At 44.1% G+C, this 14,760-nt stretch overlaps 2 pseudogenes; both read left to right on the plus strand.

Moving 5' to 3' along the window:
• The first annotated feature begins 13,533 nt into the window (after positions 1–13,533).
• Positions 13,534–13,652, plus strand: LOC143949555 (5S ribosomal RNA; annotated as a pseudogene).
• A 694-nt stretch (positions 13,653–14,346) lies between these two features.
• Positions 14,347–14,465, plus strand: LOC143950079 (5S ribosomal RNA; annotated as a pseudogene).
• Positions 14,466–14,760: the final 295 nt, after the last annotated feature.

The following is a 14,760-nucleotide window of genomic DNA, read 5'->3' on the forward strand; positions in this document are numbered from 1 at the left end:
CATGCCAGTTTCCCGAATCAGATTTCAGTCTATTCAGGAGAGGGACAAAATTAAGCGGGTACAATTGCGCCAAATCCGCTGAGCCCAATCTCATCTGATCTCAGAGGCTAAGCAGGGTTGGGACCAGTTTAGTACCTGGATGGGAGACCGCCTGGGATTTCCAGATGCCGTAGGCTTCTTTTTATGTTGTGGCCATTGACCTATTTTTTTCCACTTGTTTCCAAGGTGACCATCTTGGTGTTTGTCAAGAGAGTTGAGAGTGCCTGAAGATATTGGCTACGGTCACATCACCCTGAATCTGTTCCATCTCATCTGATCTTGGAGGCTAAGCAGGGTCCGACCTGGTTAATGCCTGGATGGGAGACCGCCTGGGAATACCAGGTGTCGTAGGCTTCTTTTTTTTCAAATATAATTTTTTCTCCAAATAGGGGAAGACGGTCCCCCGAGTACATAATGCAACAGAGAAATACAGAGCAAAAAGCAGCTGAACAATACTTGATACAGGTATATTCGCAACTGTGAGTCTGCCTTCCATCAATCACAATGATTCGAGGCACGGATAAAGTACTGTACCAAGATCCAGGGTCACACAAACCCCAGGTCCCTCCGGCATAATCCATCCAGAGGGGGGTGTGGGGCCGTCATTCCCAATTTTCCACTCTTTCCAAAAGAGAGAGGGGGTGGAGGGGGTGAGAGATAGGGGAGGAAGGCCGAAAAGAGAAGGGTTGAAAGATCAGAAAAGGAGAAGAGGGGACAAGACACGATGGCAGCCACTGTCCAAGGGGCCAGTCAAGGAAAGCTCAGAGCACTAAGGCGATAGCAGGCGACATCCTTCCAGCGAGAATATAAAGGTATTCCAGATGTCTCAGGTTTGTTTAAAAAATTCTTGTTTACCTTGTGATGTGAGGATCAAGTCCTCCATTTTTTTTAATGTTCTCTATTTTCCTAAGCCAGTTCCCCCCCTTACGAAAGTTCCCCCCCTTACGAAAGGGGGGGAACATTTTTTCCAATAGAGAGGGATGCAGGATTTCGCCGCATTTATCACATGCCATAAAATAGATTTTTTTGTACTTCTTAATGGGAATCTGTGAATGGTACAAGAGAAAGAATGCAGCCTCTTCCTGGATGGAGAAGTCTGTGAATTTTTGTGTCATGCATCGGATCTCTGTCCAGAAGTCCACCAAGCTGAGGCAGGACCAAAAAATGTGCAGCAACGTGCCCTCTTCTTCTCCACACCTCCAGCATATGTTCGAGGAAGAGGGGAAACATTTCTGCAGCTTTGATGGTGTCAAATACCACCTGGTGAGAAGTTTAAAATTCGTCTCCTGTATCTTCGTGCACAGCGACATTTTGAGAGCCAAAGTGATAATGCGTTGTCTCTGTGCTGGGGAAAATTAGCAATTAAGGTCCTTTTCCCAGTTGGCCAGACAGGTTAAGTGTGGGTAATCTGTTTGAGAGAGAATGTGGGCCAAAGGGCCTTCGCTCCTGCATAGAGTCTCGAACTCCGTCTGAGGGCGGGCGAACGTTTGAGGATTGGGGATGGAATGGAGAAAATGATGTCGTTGCGCCGCTCTCCAAAAAGGCAGTTGGAAAGCCCTGTCGGATCTGTTAGGGTTGAGAAAGAAGGCCATTTTCCATCAATGACGAATTTAGACGCATTGTCTAGGTTGGAATTTCTAAGTGGTTCCCCAGTTCAAAGGTTGGATGGCCACGTATAGGGAATAGGGGGGAAGTCAAAGACGTGAGTGTGTTTTGGGTAGCGATCAGGTGACTGACTTTCAACTAAGCCCCTATAGTGGGATGTGACATAAATTCTGTGGGTAAATACTTATAGCACCACATGGCGCTTCTTAGCGGGATTCGGGAGTGAGCTTAGAAAGTTTGTTTCGATTCCAGTCCAATACACGCCCCAGATGGGAGGCCAGGTAGTAGCGTCGCAAGTTAGGGAGAACCAACCCTCCCTGTTGTTTAGACAATGTCAGCTGTGACCGCTTAAGTCTGGGATTTTTGTGGGCCCAGTTAAATTGAGTGAGCAAGGATTGAGCTTGCTTAAAAAACAGGACTGGAATCTGGATCGGGAGAGCTTGGAAAAGATAAGTAAATTTAGGGAGTATGTTCATTTTAATGAGATTGCATCTGCTGAACCAGGAATGGAGGCCAGAATGCCACCCGTGAAGCAAACTGCGGATCTTAGTGACAAGGGGTGGGGGGAAGTTCAACATAAACGTACGCGCGATGTCCGGTGGAATGTAAGTACGTGAGTATATCTTACTTATCCATGCCAGCATCCGTTCACTCAGACCTATATGGCGAAGGACCGAGAACATTAATGTCCATTTGACCCGATCAAAAGCCTTCTCGGCATCAGTACTCATGAAAAGACAAGGGGTCCCAGATGACTTTGCTTTACGGATCAGGGTAAGCACCTTAGTGGTGTTGTCCCTATCTTCCCTGGTGGGAATAAAACCTAACTGGTCAATATGTATAAGGGACTACAAGTGATGTGCCAATCACGTGGCGAGGAGTTAGAGAATAGTTTTAGGACCGAATTTTGGAGGGAAATGGGTCTGTAGCTCCCACATAGGCCCGGGTCTTTGCCCTCCTTAGGTATCAACGAGATGTGGGCTCTAAGGGTATCCTCAGGAAAATCCCCATTCGAGCTCAGAGTATTAAATAAATTCACCAAGCGCGGGCCGAGAATAGGGAGGAAGGTCTTAAAGTATTGTGCGGTATATCCGTCAGGGCCCGGAGCCTTACCCACCTTCGGAGGTCCCACGGCCGTCTGGACTTCTTCCAGTGTGATCGGGTCCTCCAAGTACTCCCGTGATTCCGATGAGAGGGTTGGTAGACCAGAACCGGTTACATATCTGTCTATATTGTCCTGTCCAGACCCTGAATCGGGCAGGTTGTAGAGATCAGAGTAAAATTTTTCAAAGACTTCGACTATTTGGGTTGGGGTAGAGGCCCTCTGGCCATTCTCATCTATCAACTGTGGTATGTAAGAGCCAGATTTCAACTCCTTTACCGACCTGGCTAAGATTTTTCTGCATTTGTCCTCTGACTCCTACGTCAGTTTACGACAAAACTGGAGTGCCGCTTTCGCTTTATAATGGAGTAGGACAGCAATATGGGTATGGAGTGTCCCCAATTCAATCTCTAAGGTCCGTAAGGGGGTATGTTTATGTTTCGCTTCCACAGAGGCAAGTTCACGAAACAGATTAGCAAGCTGTTCCTTCCGTGTTCGTTTGATGCGCGCCCCGTGCCTGATAAGTACCCTGCGGAGTATTGACTTGTGAGCCTCCCAAATTATCCCCGGGTCACAGTCCTGCTTTAGTTTTCTTGGAAATAAAGGTCCAATTCCCTGGTCACATCATTAAGGTGCCAGAATAGAGACCTAGGTGAGGGGTAGGGAGCGAGGAGCAAGAGGCAGAAGTGTCAACCGATGGCGAAAGGGGACATTAAAGTCCCCACCTAATATCAATTGGCCCTCCCGAAAGTCACATAATCTGTGCAGGGTAGTTCTGAGGAACGTGTCTTGGTGATCATTGGGAGCGTACACAGTGGCAAATGTAAAAAGGCGCTCTCCAATGTGGCCCCTAAGAAAAATATATTGGCCCACAGGGTCCACCAGACAATCCTGGAGAACCCAGGGGAGCCTGCTAGAGATCAGAATGGAGAGGAGGGGTTAGTAGAGTGGTAGACCTTAGGGAAGGATCTCGACCATAGAAATGAGAGATTTTTAAAATGTGTTTCTTGTATAAAGGCCACATCAGTACAGGATGTGTTCAGTTCTCACAGGAGGATCCACCGTTTTTCAGGGGAGTTCAGTCCCTTAACGTTTAGAGAGGTGACCTTGACTGAGTCTGCCATCGCTCCTCGGGGAGGGGGAGGGGGACATCAGAGAAAAGCAAAGAAAGTTGAACCAAGGTAGGTTTTGGGTAGGTAATGCATGGCGGGAACTAAGGGGGAGAAAGGAAGGGCAAATGCAAGGAAAGGTAAAGGGAAAAAGAGGCCGGGCACCTCAACCCCAGGGGGAGAGGGAAATTAAGGGTTGTCCGCACTCAACAGTACAGGAAGGGTATACTAAAACAGCACAATTATGCTATAGCGCTTACCAGATGTACACTGGGTTTAACGCGCTGTCCTACTTGGGTAATTGGGTAGACAGGTTGGAGAGGGAGCCCCCGAATCCTAGTCCCCCCAGCCCCGGCAGTGGTAAATGTCACGTCTGATACCGGTATGCAAATAAAAGACAATCAGTAACATTAAAGAAACAAAAAACAATAGTATAACCAAAACAGAGGTAGAGCATATAACTGTTAGCACTGAGGGGTCTCCTCGGCTCGCCCTAAACGTAGGCATGCACGAGGGAGCCCGTCACAACAGAAAAGGCATCACAGAATGGGATCCACCACCCCCCGTCCCATACCCCTAAAGTACATGCAGTCCCCGAACAAATGCATTTCTCCCTTTGGCAGATTGTCCTCTCCTTACCCCCTCTCCCCCGTCCACGCCCCGGGGGGAAAAGGGGCAGGGAAGGGGGGAAAGAGGGAGTGGAAGGGGGGAAAGGGGGAGTGGAAGGGGGAAAGGGGGAGGGAAAGGAGGGAAGGGAAGGATGGGAAGGGGGGGAAGGGAGGGGGGAAACAGGGGAGAGGGGACAAACATGCAGAAATGTCAAGTCCTTTAGCGCACTCCCACCAGCAAACACCCGGACCCCATAAATTTCAACTCCTCCCCTCCATGGTCACCACATCAAGATGAAAGAGAAGCAGCCCTGGTCGGTGCATGGAAAATCCGGCAGGCCAGGGGCTGGGGCCACCATCCCTCCATCCAATGGGAGACTTCACCCGAGCAGCAGTCCTGGGGCCCGCCAATTAGTGTCTCTCCTGCATCTCCAGAGGGAGGCTGGGACTGCCCAAACAGTAAGGGGTAAATCCTCCAGGGGGGTCCAGAGTCACGCTGGAGGGAAGCAGTGTCTCGTACCAATAGGCTCAATAAATAAGTCATCCAGGGTCCCCGAAAGCTGCAGAAGGCAATGTCGGCAAAGAGTAGGTGGGAGCCAGGGGGAGGGGACACATATGCGGGAATGTCAAGCCCTTCCAGTACAGCGCATTAGGTATCACTCAGACCCCCCAAAGTGCAAATCCCCCATCTAAGGTCAAGACTCCAGAAGGGAAGATGAGCCGCCCTGGTCTGTACATGAAAGAACCTGCTGCCAAGGGGTTGGGGCCATCATCCCTTCCTCCAATGGGAGATGCCACCGGCATGACAGCCCCGTGTCCTGTCAAGTGGTGCCCCTCTGACAATGTCGTTGTGGTATATGTGGAGCATCCAGGGAGAGGCAGGGACCACCCAAACAGTGAGGGGTAAAGCCTCCAAGGGGGACCGGTGTCAGACAGGAGGATAGCGGTGTCTTGTACAAGTTGGTTAATTAGACAAGTCATCCAGTGTGTTTCTGTGAGCAGCGGAAAGAAAGGTCGGTAAGGATTATGAATGGGTGGGGGCCAGGGAGTGCATAAAACTGCCACCAGATGACCGGGGCAGAGAGGGCAAGGGGATGAAAGTCATATCTGGTAGGTGGGGGCGGGGGTGAGGAGTGTCCCTCATATTACTCACGTTGGCCATACCTCAAAGCTGAGCGCTCTGCATACCCAGGACGTTCTTCTGTATAATCTAGCCTATCTGTACACATTAGTCGGTCCTCTGTATACACTAGTCTGTCATATATACACTAGTGTATATAGATAGGCTAGATTATACAGAAGAACGTCCTGGGTATGCAGAGATGGAGGCTAGGGTATACAGAGAGAGAGGCTAGAGTATGCATACTTGCTAGTGTATACAGACGGACTAGTGTATACAGAAGACCGGCTAGTTTATATAGGGAGGCTAATGTGTGCAAAAGACAGGCTAGTGTATACAAATAGGCTAGATTATAGAGAAGAACATCTTGGGTATGCAGAGAGAGAGGCTGGGTTACACAGAGAGGCATGTGTATGCAGACTTGCTAGTGTATACAGACGGACTAGTGTATACAGAGAGGCTTGGGTATACAGAGAGCTAATGTATAAAGAGCAGCTAGTGTATACAAAAGACATCCAAGGGTATACAGAGAGACTCGTGTATGCAGAAGACCGGCTAGTTTATACAGAGAGGCTAAAGTGTACAAAACACAGGCTAGATTATACAGAAGAATGTCCTGGGTATGCAGAGATGGAGGCTAGGGTATACAGAGAGAGAGACTGTGTTACACAGAGAGGCAGGAGTATGCAGACTTGCTAGTGTATACAGATGGACTAGTGTATACAGTAGACCGGCTAGTTTATACAGAGAGGCTAATGTGTACAAAAGACAGGCTAGTTTATACAGATAGGCTAGATTATACAAAAGAACGTCCTGGGTATGCAGAGATGGAGGCTAGGGTATACAGAGAGAGAGTGAGGCTGGGTTACACAGAGAGGCAGGAGTATGCAGACTTGCTAGGGTATACAGAGAGAGAGGCTAGAGTATGCATACTTGCTAGTGTATACAGGCGGACTAGTGTATACAGAAGACCGGTTAGTTTAAACAGAGAGGCAAATGTGTACAAAAGACAGGCTAGTGTATACAAATAGGCTAGATTATAGAGAAGAACGTCCTGGGTATGCAGAGATGGATGGCTAGTGTATACAGATAGGCTAGATTATACAGATAGGCTAGATTATACAGAAGAACGTCCTGGGTATGCAGAGATGGAAGCTAAGGTATACAGAGAGAGAGGCTAGAGTACGCATACTTGCTAGTGTATACAGATGGACTAGTGTATACAGAGGACCGGCTAGTTTATACAGAGAGGCTAATGTGTACAAAAGACAGGCTAGTGTATACAAATAGGCTAGATTATAGAGAAGAACGTCCTGGGTATGCAGAGAGAGAAGTTGGGTTACAAAGAGAGGCTAGTGTATGCAGACTTGCTAGTGTATACCGGTGGACTAGTGTATACAGAGAGGCTTGGGTATACAGAGAGCTAATGTATAAAGAGATGCTAGTGTATACCGACGGACTAGTGTATACAGAGGACCGGCTAGTTTATACAGAGAGGTTAATGTGTACAAAAGACAGGATAGTTTATACAGATAGGCTAGATTATACAGAAGAACGTCCTGGGTATGCAGAGATGGAGGCTAGGGTATACAGAGAGAGAGAGCGAGGCTGGGTTACACAGAGAGGCAGGAGTATGCAGATTTGCTAGTGTATACAGATGGACTAGTGTATACAGTAGACCGGCTAGTTTACACAGAGAGGCTAATGTGTACAAAAGACAGGCTAGTGTATACAGATAGGCTAGATTATACAGAAGAAGGTCCTGGTTTATGTAAGAGATGGAGGCTAGGGTATGCAGAGAGAGAGGCTTGGTTCCACAGACTTGCTAGTGTATACAGACGGACTAGTGTATACAGAGGACCGGCTAGTTTATACAGAGAGGCTAATGTGTACAAAAGACAGGCGAGTGTATACAGATAGGCTAGATTATACAGAAGAACGTCCTGGGTATGTAGAGATGGATGCAACTACTTTTGAAACATATAAAGTGCTTTTTTCATATTTTGGTGCTGTTAAAAAGTGGTGTGTTGTCAGTGGTGATATCAATGTGACAGTTAATGTGGAGAACTACAACTATTCAAAATAGAGCAAAAGAGTGCTAAAGTTTATTTTGTTAAGTCATTGGCCGTTATTGGTTTGGCAGTACATGGTTTATTTTGATGTAAGATAGTTTTATTCTCTACTTATAGCCGAGTTTTAGACGACTTTATTATTAGCATTATTCGCATTATTCATATATATTATGCAGAGTGTAAGTATTGCAGTGAGACGATATTGCTTTTAAAAGATTTGTATTATTATACATAGCATTGTTAGCAGACCAATAGGACAATTTACATGGCTTAATATTGCAGAGCGTAATTTATCAGGAAAGAGATCCAAAGCGTTAGTTGCAGTAGCTTCATAAAACTGAGATATCGTTGCATTACTCTAAATTTAAAAGTTGTTCCGGTAGCACTGAAAAGACGATATTAGATGAGTGATCTACACATTTCGTTTACTATTTCACTATACCGGCTAAATGTTAATATGTTAATATGTGCTGCGTGTAAGGTAGAAATTAGATGGTTTAGTGTGAGCTGGTTTATCAGGATTTAGAGATAGTAATCTGTTTATACTAGTAATAAATATAGCAAAATAACTATAACGGGTTTAAGTGGAAATACACGAAATAACAGCAACAACGTGTGTAGGTTTTTATCAATCAAGTTAATTACGTGTCAGCAGCTAAATAGTCTGCAATAGCAGAGATTAAGTATTGCAATCGAAATGCGATCGGAAGCGTTAGTTGCAGTAGCTCCAAAATGACTGAGAAATCATTTCATTACTCTAAATTTAAAAGTTATCCCGGTAGCACTGAGTGGACTGATATTAGATGAGTGATCGTTCTAGTACAAATTCAGTTTCCTATAGCAGAGAGATACCAGTTACTGTGAGACGAGTAATTAATTATTAAACTGTTCACGGTAGCATTGCATTACTCTTAACATGTGCAGCGTGTAAAGAAGCAATAGGATGGTTTTGTATTATCCTAAAATTAGCAGTATACGTAATAAAGGTGAGTAGGTAACCTGGATTTAGACATAGCAAACTCTATAATCTAATTTAGCAAAATTAGAAAGGATAATATTGAGACAGTATATACAGGTAGAGTTTAAGTGGAAATACACAAAATATCTAGCTTACCTTTACATTGTTCAATAGAGCGTTGCAAAGTAATACCAAGGCAAAATGTCGGAATAGCAATTAGATGAGATGATTGCTGTAATCATGAAATATCAGCAACGACTAGGTTTCTATCGGGTGAGAAAGTATAATAACTGGCAAAGTATGACATGGCAAAGAGACAAATTGCATTAGAGATGTGAGATGGACATGAAATGTCAATCCCCATTGGTTACTTACATGTAAACGCGGCTACATACAGCAAAGTGTGAGCTAAGCAGCTAAAGGGTATTTAAGAGTAAATTGACGTAGCTTGAAAATTCCAACGTGTAAATCGTTCCATTAATTATGCTACGCACGAAGACGGCTTACACTGACTGTTTTCCGTTTCCACTGGTCATCGGCATAATGTATCAGTAACCATGAACATTAATAGTGATAGACAGCTTACATTAGGATGTATGCATGATGTGAATGTAAAATGAATGTAAAATAGTTGCATTATGTGTTATTAATGTAATAAAACTGTATTGCTTTGCTTTGCTACAGCAACCACTTCTCAATCAAGTTAACCGTCCCACTGCTTTTCTCACATTTTGCCGCTGTTAAATTATGTGTTGCAAGTGTTATATGTGTTACAAATGGTTATCAGTGTGACAGTTAATGTGGAGAAGAAGTAATACACAAAATAGAGTCAGAAAGAGAATCCTATTGCATAGAGGTAGCGAGAGATGGTTGCATTAATCTTAATGTGCAGTGTGTAAAAGGTTTTAAAAAGATGGTTTTGTGTGACTTTTGCTTTAACGTAAAATTAGCTGTAGACTTTATAACTTGTTACAATGATTTAGAGATAGTAATCTCTATAAAATAATAATAATAAGTATAGCAAAACAAATTAGGAAAATTTTGAGGCAGCATGTATAGGTCGAGATATAGTGAATACACAAAAGGGATCAAGGGATAGTAGCAAAGTCAAGGGATAAATGCAAAGGTACTCTATTTAATAGTAAATTGACGTAGCTTGCAAATTCTAACGTGTAAATCGTTCCATTAATTTTGTTACGCACAAAGACGGCTTACACTGACTGTTTTCTGGAAAGAGAATCCTATTGCGTAGAGGTAGCGAGAGATGGTTGCATATGGCAGAAAGACGGCTTACACTGCTTTTCTCACATTTTGCTGCGGTAAAAAGAAATGTTTTGTCACTGTGTTCTAACTGTGACAGATAAGGTGGAGAAAAAGAAGTAATACAGTACATGACAGCTGATACTGGTTGAGTAATAAAACTGTTTTATTAAGATGTAAGACTAGTTTTATTCTCTACATATAGGCTTTTCAGAGAGTTGTATAATATAGGCGACCAATAGGACATTTAAATGGCTTAATATTGTAGAGAGGAAGTATCGCAGTTCAAAGGTAAGAGATTGAAAGCTTAGCTTGAAAATGGCCGAGAAATAGTTGCGTTAGTCTAAATTTAAAGGATATGCCGGTACCAATGAGAAAGCTTATATTAGACTAGTTGATCTTTGCATTACACAATCCTATTATTATTATTATTATTATTATTATTATTATTATTAATAAGATCATAGTGCAGAGAGATACTCAGTTAATGTCAGAGATACTCGGTCAATGTCAGAAAAGCAATAAAACTGTTTACATCGTTAGAGAGCGATAGTTACATTACTCTTAGTATGTGCAGCATGTCTGGTAGCAAATGGATGGTTTTGTGAACATTTTGCATTAAGGTACAATTAGCGGTAGAACTCATGGAAGTGAATAGATTTAAGCGGATTTTGAGATAGTACTCTCCATTTCTAATAAGAAATAAAGAAAAATAAGTCAGGATGGTGTGTCAGGACTGTCACATACTCACAGTCCCGGTACAAATATGCAAAATAGAGCAAAAGAGTACATGGTTTATTTTGATGTATGATAGTTTTATTGCATGCTTGATGTGGATGATTAAAATCGTGTAGTGATCTATATTTAGCATAAGAATGAAAAGGCATAACCTGGCAATGAGACAAACTCCATTAGAGATGTGAGCTAGATGAAATGATGAGATGTCTCTGTATAGCCCAGATTGTCTTCTGTTATCACTTAGCCTACCCTCTAAATTCACTAGCCTCTCTATATACACCAGCATGTTTACACTAGCCGGTCTTCTGCATACAATAGCCTGTCTTCGATATACACTAGCCTATGTTCTGAATACACTAGCCCGTCTTCTGTCTTCTGTATGCCCTAGCCTGTCTTCTGTATACATTAGTCTCTCTGTATAAACTAGCATCTCTGTATACCCCAAACTGTCTTCTGTAAAAACTTGTCTCTCTTTATAGCCTGTCTAGCCTTTCTTCTGTACACACTAGCTTCTCTGTATACACTAACCAGGCTTCTATATACAATAGCTTCACTCTATGCACTAGCCTCTCTGTATAATCTAGCCTCTCTGTATAATCTAGCCTCTCTATATACCCTCTCTCTATATATAGTGTTCTGCATCTCCGTAGTGGTAGCCTCTCCGTAGAAGCCAGCCTTTATTCTGTATTCACTAGCCTTTCTTCTGTATGCTGTAGTCTTTTATATATACTAGCTTCTCTGTACACCCTTGCATCTCTGTAATACACTAAACCCTCTGTATACCACAGCCTGTCTTCTGTATACACTAGACTGTAAACACTAGCTAGAATACACCAGCCTGTCTTCTGTACCCACTAGAATCTCTGTATACACTACCCAGTCTTCTGTATACACTGTCAGCTTGCATGTATACCCAAACCTGTCTTCTGTATACACTAGTCTCTCTATATCCACTGTCCTATCTGTATACACTCGACTCTCTCTATACACTAACCTCTCTATATACACTAATATCTTTGTATATACTAGCCTCTCTTTAAATTAGCCTCTCTGTGTACCCCAGCCTCATTGTTTACTCTAGCATCTCTGTATACTCAAGCCTATCTGCTTACACGAGTCTGTATTCTGTATTCACTAGCCTGTATTCACTAGCCTTATATATACTAGCTTCTCGCTTCTCTGTACACTAGACTCTCTGAATACACTAAACCCTCAGTATACCACAGCCTGTCTTCTTTATACATTAGACTGTAAAAACTAGCTAGAATACACCAGCCTGTCTTCTTTACCCAATAGACTCTCTGTATGCACTACTCAGTCTTCTGTATACACTGTCAGCTTTGATGTATACCCAAGCCTGTCTTCTGTATACACTAGTTTCTCTATATGCACTGTCCTTTCTGTATACTCTCGACCCTCTCTATACATTAACCTCTCTATATACACTAACATCTTTGTATATACTAGCCTCTCTTTAAATTAGCCTCTCTGTGTACCCCAGCCTCACTGTTTACTCTAGCATACTCAAGCCTATCTACATACACTAGTCTTCTGTATTGTGTATTAACTAGCCTTTCTTCTGTATGCTGTAGTCTTCTATATATACCAGCTTCTCTGTACACTCTTGCATCTCTGTAAACACTGTGTAAACTAGCCAGTCTTATGTATACACTCGCCGACTGTATACACTAGACTCTCTGAATACACTAAACTCTCTGTATACCACAGCCTGTCTTCTGTATACACTAGACTGTAAAAACTAGCTAGAATACACCAGCCTGTCTTCTGTACCCACTAGACTCTCTGTATACACTACCCAGTCTTCTGTATAGAATGTCAGCTTTCATGTATACCCTTTCTGTATACACTAGCTTCTCTATATGCACTGTCCTTTCTGTATACACTCGACTCTCTCTATACACTAACCTCTCTATATACACTAACATCTTTGTATTTGTCTTTAAACTAGCCTCTCTGTGTACCCCAGCCTCACTGTTTACTCTAGCATCTCTGTATACTCAAGCCTATCTACATACACGAAACCTGTATTCTGTATTCACTAGCCTTTCTTCTGTATGCTGTAGTCTTCTATATATACCAGCTTCTCTGTACACCCTAGCACTGTAACAGTACTAGGTTCCTGTATTACAGAAACAGAACACCAGCAATAAGGTGTATACTGTGCAGGAGGCACACAACACCGACTCTAACTTCTGCACTGCAGATGCATATATTGCAGAAATTTAACACCAGTAATAAAGGGTAGCTTCAGGTGTGTACTGTGCAGGAGGCACATAACACCCACTGTAACAGTGCTAGGTTCCCAAGCAGTAAAGACACTGTCCCTGCCTATAGTCCTCTTTCCCTGACCACCGCAACACACTATACAAGGCCGCCGCGCTGGCGGCCTTATATAGTGGGGGGTGTGTACTAAACCCCCCTGAGCTATAATTGGCCACAGGAATCCTGCCTGTGGTGAATTGTGGCTCTCCTCACAGAGGATGTCACATCTGTTCTTATTATATAGAACCTATTATGCTCCTCGTAAACTTTTTCAGTTTGGCCGAACGGCCGGACGCAAGTTGCCCCCGGTGCGGGAACATGGGGGGAGACATGATGCACATGTTTTGGAGATGCCCGAAGTTGATCCGCTACTGGACAGAGGTGACAGGAACCATTGATCGGGTGGTTGGAACCTCCACCAGGATGGAGGCGAAGTATTGTCTCCTGGGATTAGTTGAAGGAGTTGGAAACCCGGGAAGTAGCCAGATGGCAGTTCTGAGATGCCTATTTCAGGCAAGGAAACTGATTGCTCAACCCTGCTTAGCCTCCAATGTTGGCAATGACTTGGTTTTTTTCGCTTGTTTCCCAAGATGACCATGTTGGCGTTTGTCAAGATGGTTGAGGGTGCCCGAAGAGATCGCCTATGGCCCCATCACCTTGAAAGTGCCTGATCTTGTCTGATCTCGGAGGCTAAGCATTGTCGGGCCTGATTAGTAACTGGATGGGAGACCAACTGGGAATACCAGGTGCCGTAGGATTCTTTTTATGTTGTTGGCGTTGACATGGTTTATTTTTTCCGCTTGTTTCCCAAGGTGATCATCTTGGCATTTGTCAAGAGGGCTGAGAGAGTCCAAAGAAATCTCCTATTTCCACATCCCCCTGAAAACGCCCGATCTCATCTGATCTCAGAGGCTAAGCAGGGTCCGGCCTGGATAGTACCTAATTAAAGGTGCCGTAGGAATCTTTTTATATTAATGGCTTTGACCTGTTTTTCTTTCGCTTGTTTCCCAAGGTGACCATTTTAGCATCAGTCAAGAGTTTTGAGTATGTCCCAAAGCGTTCGCCTGAGGTCACATCACCCTGAAAGCGCCCAATCTCAGAGGCTAAGCAGGGTCTGGGTCAGATGGGAGACCGGCAGGGTCTATGTTGTTGGCGTTGAACTTTTTTTTTTCACTTGTTTCCCAAGATAACCATCTTGGTATTTGTCAAGAGGGTTGAGAGTGTCTAAATAGAACACATATGGCCACAACACCCTGAAAGCGCACAATCTCATTGATCTCGGAGGCCTAGCAGTGTACGGCCTGGTTAATACCTGTATGGGAGACCATCTGTGAATACCAGGTGCCGTAGGCTTCTTTTTATGTTGTTGGCGTTTACCTGTTTATTTTCGCTTGTTTCCCAAGGTGACCATCTTGGCGCTTAACAAGAGGGTTGAGAGTGCCCAAAGAGATCACCTACGGCCCCATCACCCTGAAAGCGCCCAATCTCATCTGATCTCAGAGGCTAAACAGTGTCGGTCCTGGTTAGTACCTGGATGGGAGACCGCCTGGAAATACCAGGTGCCATAGACTTCTTTTTTTGTTGTTGGCTTTGAACTGTTTTTTTCGCTTGTTTCTCAAGGCGACCATCTTGGCGTTTGTCAAGAGGGTTGGGCGTGTCTTGAAGAGAACGCTTACGGCCACATCACACTGAAAGCACCCGATCTCGTCTGATTTCAGAGGCTTAGGAGCATCAGGACTGGTTAGTACCTGGGTGGGAGACTGCCTGGAAAGACCAGGTGACATAGAAGGATCTGGTCTGGTTAGTGTCTTGATTGGGAGATCGCCTGGGAATACCGGATGCCGTAGGATTCTTTTTATGTTGTTG

This window comes from Lithobates pipiens, unplaced genomic scaffold (genome assembly GCF_037356315.1).
Source record: "Lithobates pipiens isolate NorthernLeopardFrog02 unplaced genomic scaffold, aLitPip1_a1.2 Scaffold_30, whole genome shotgun sequence".
Lineage (NCBI taxonomy): Eukaryota > Metazoa > Chordata > Amphibia > Anura > Ranidae > Lithobates > Lithobates pipiens.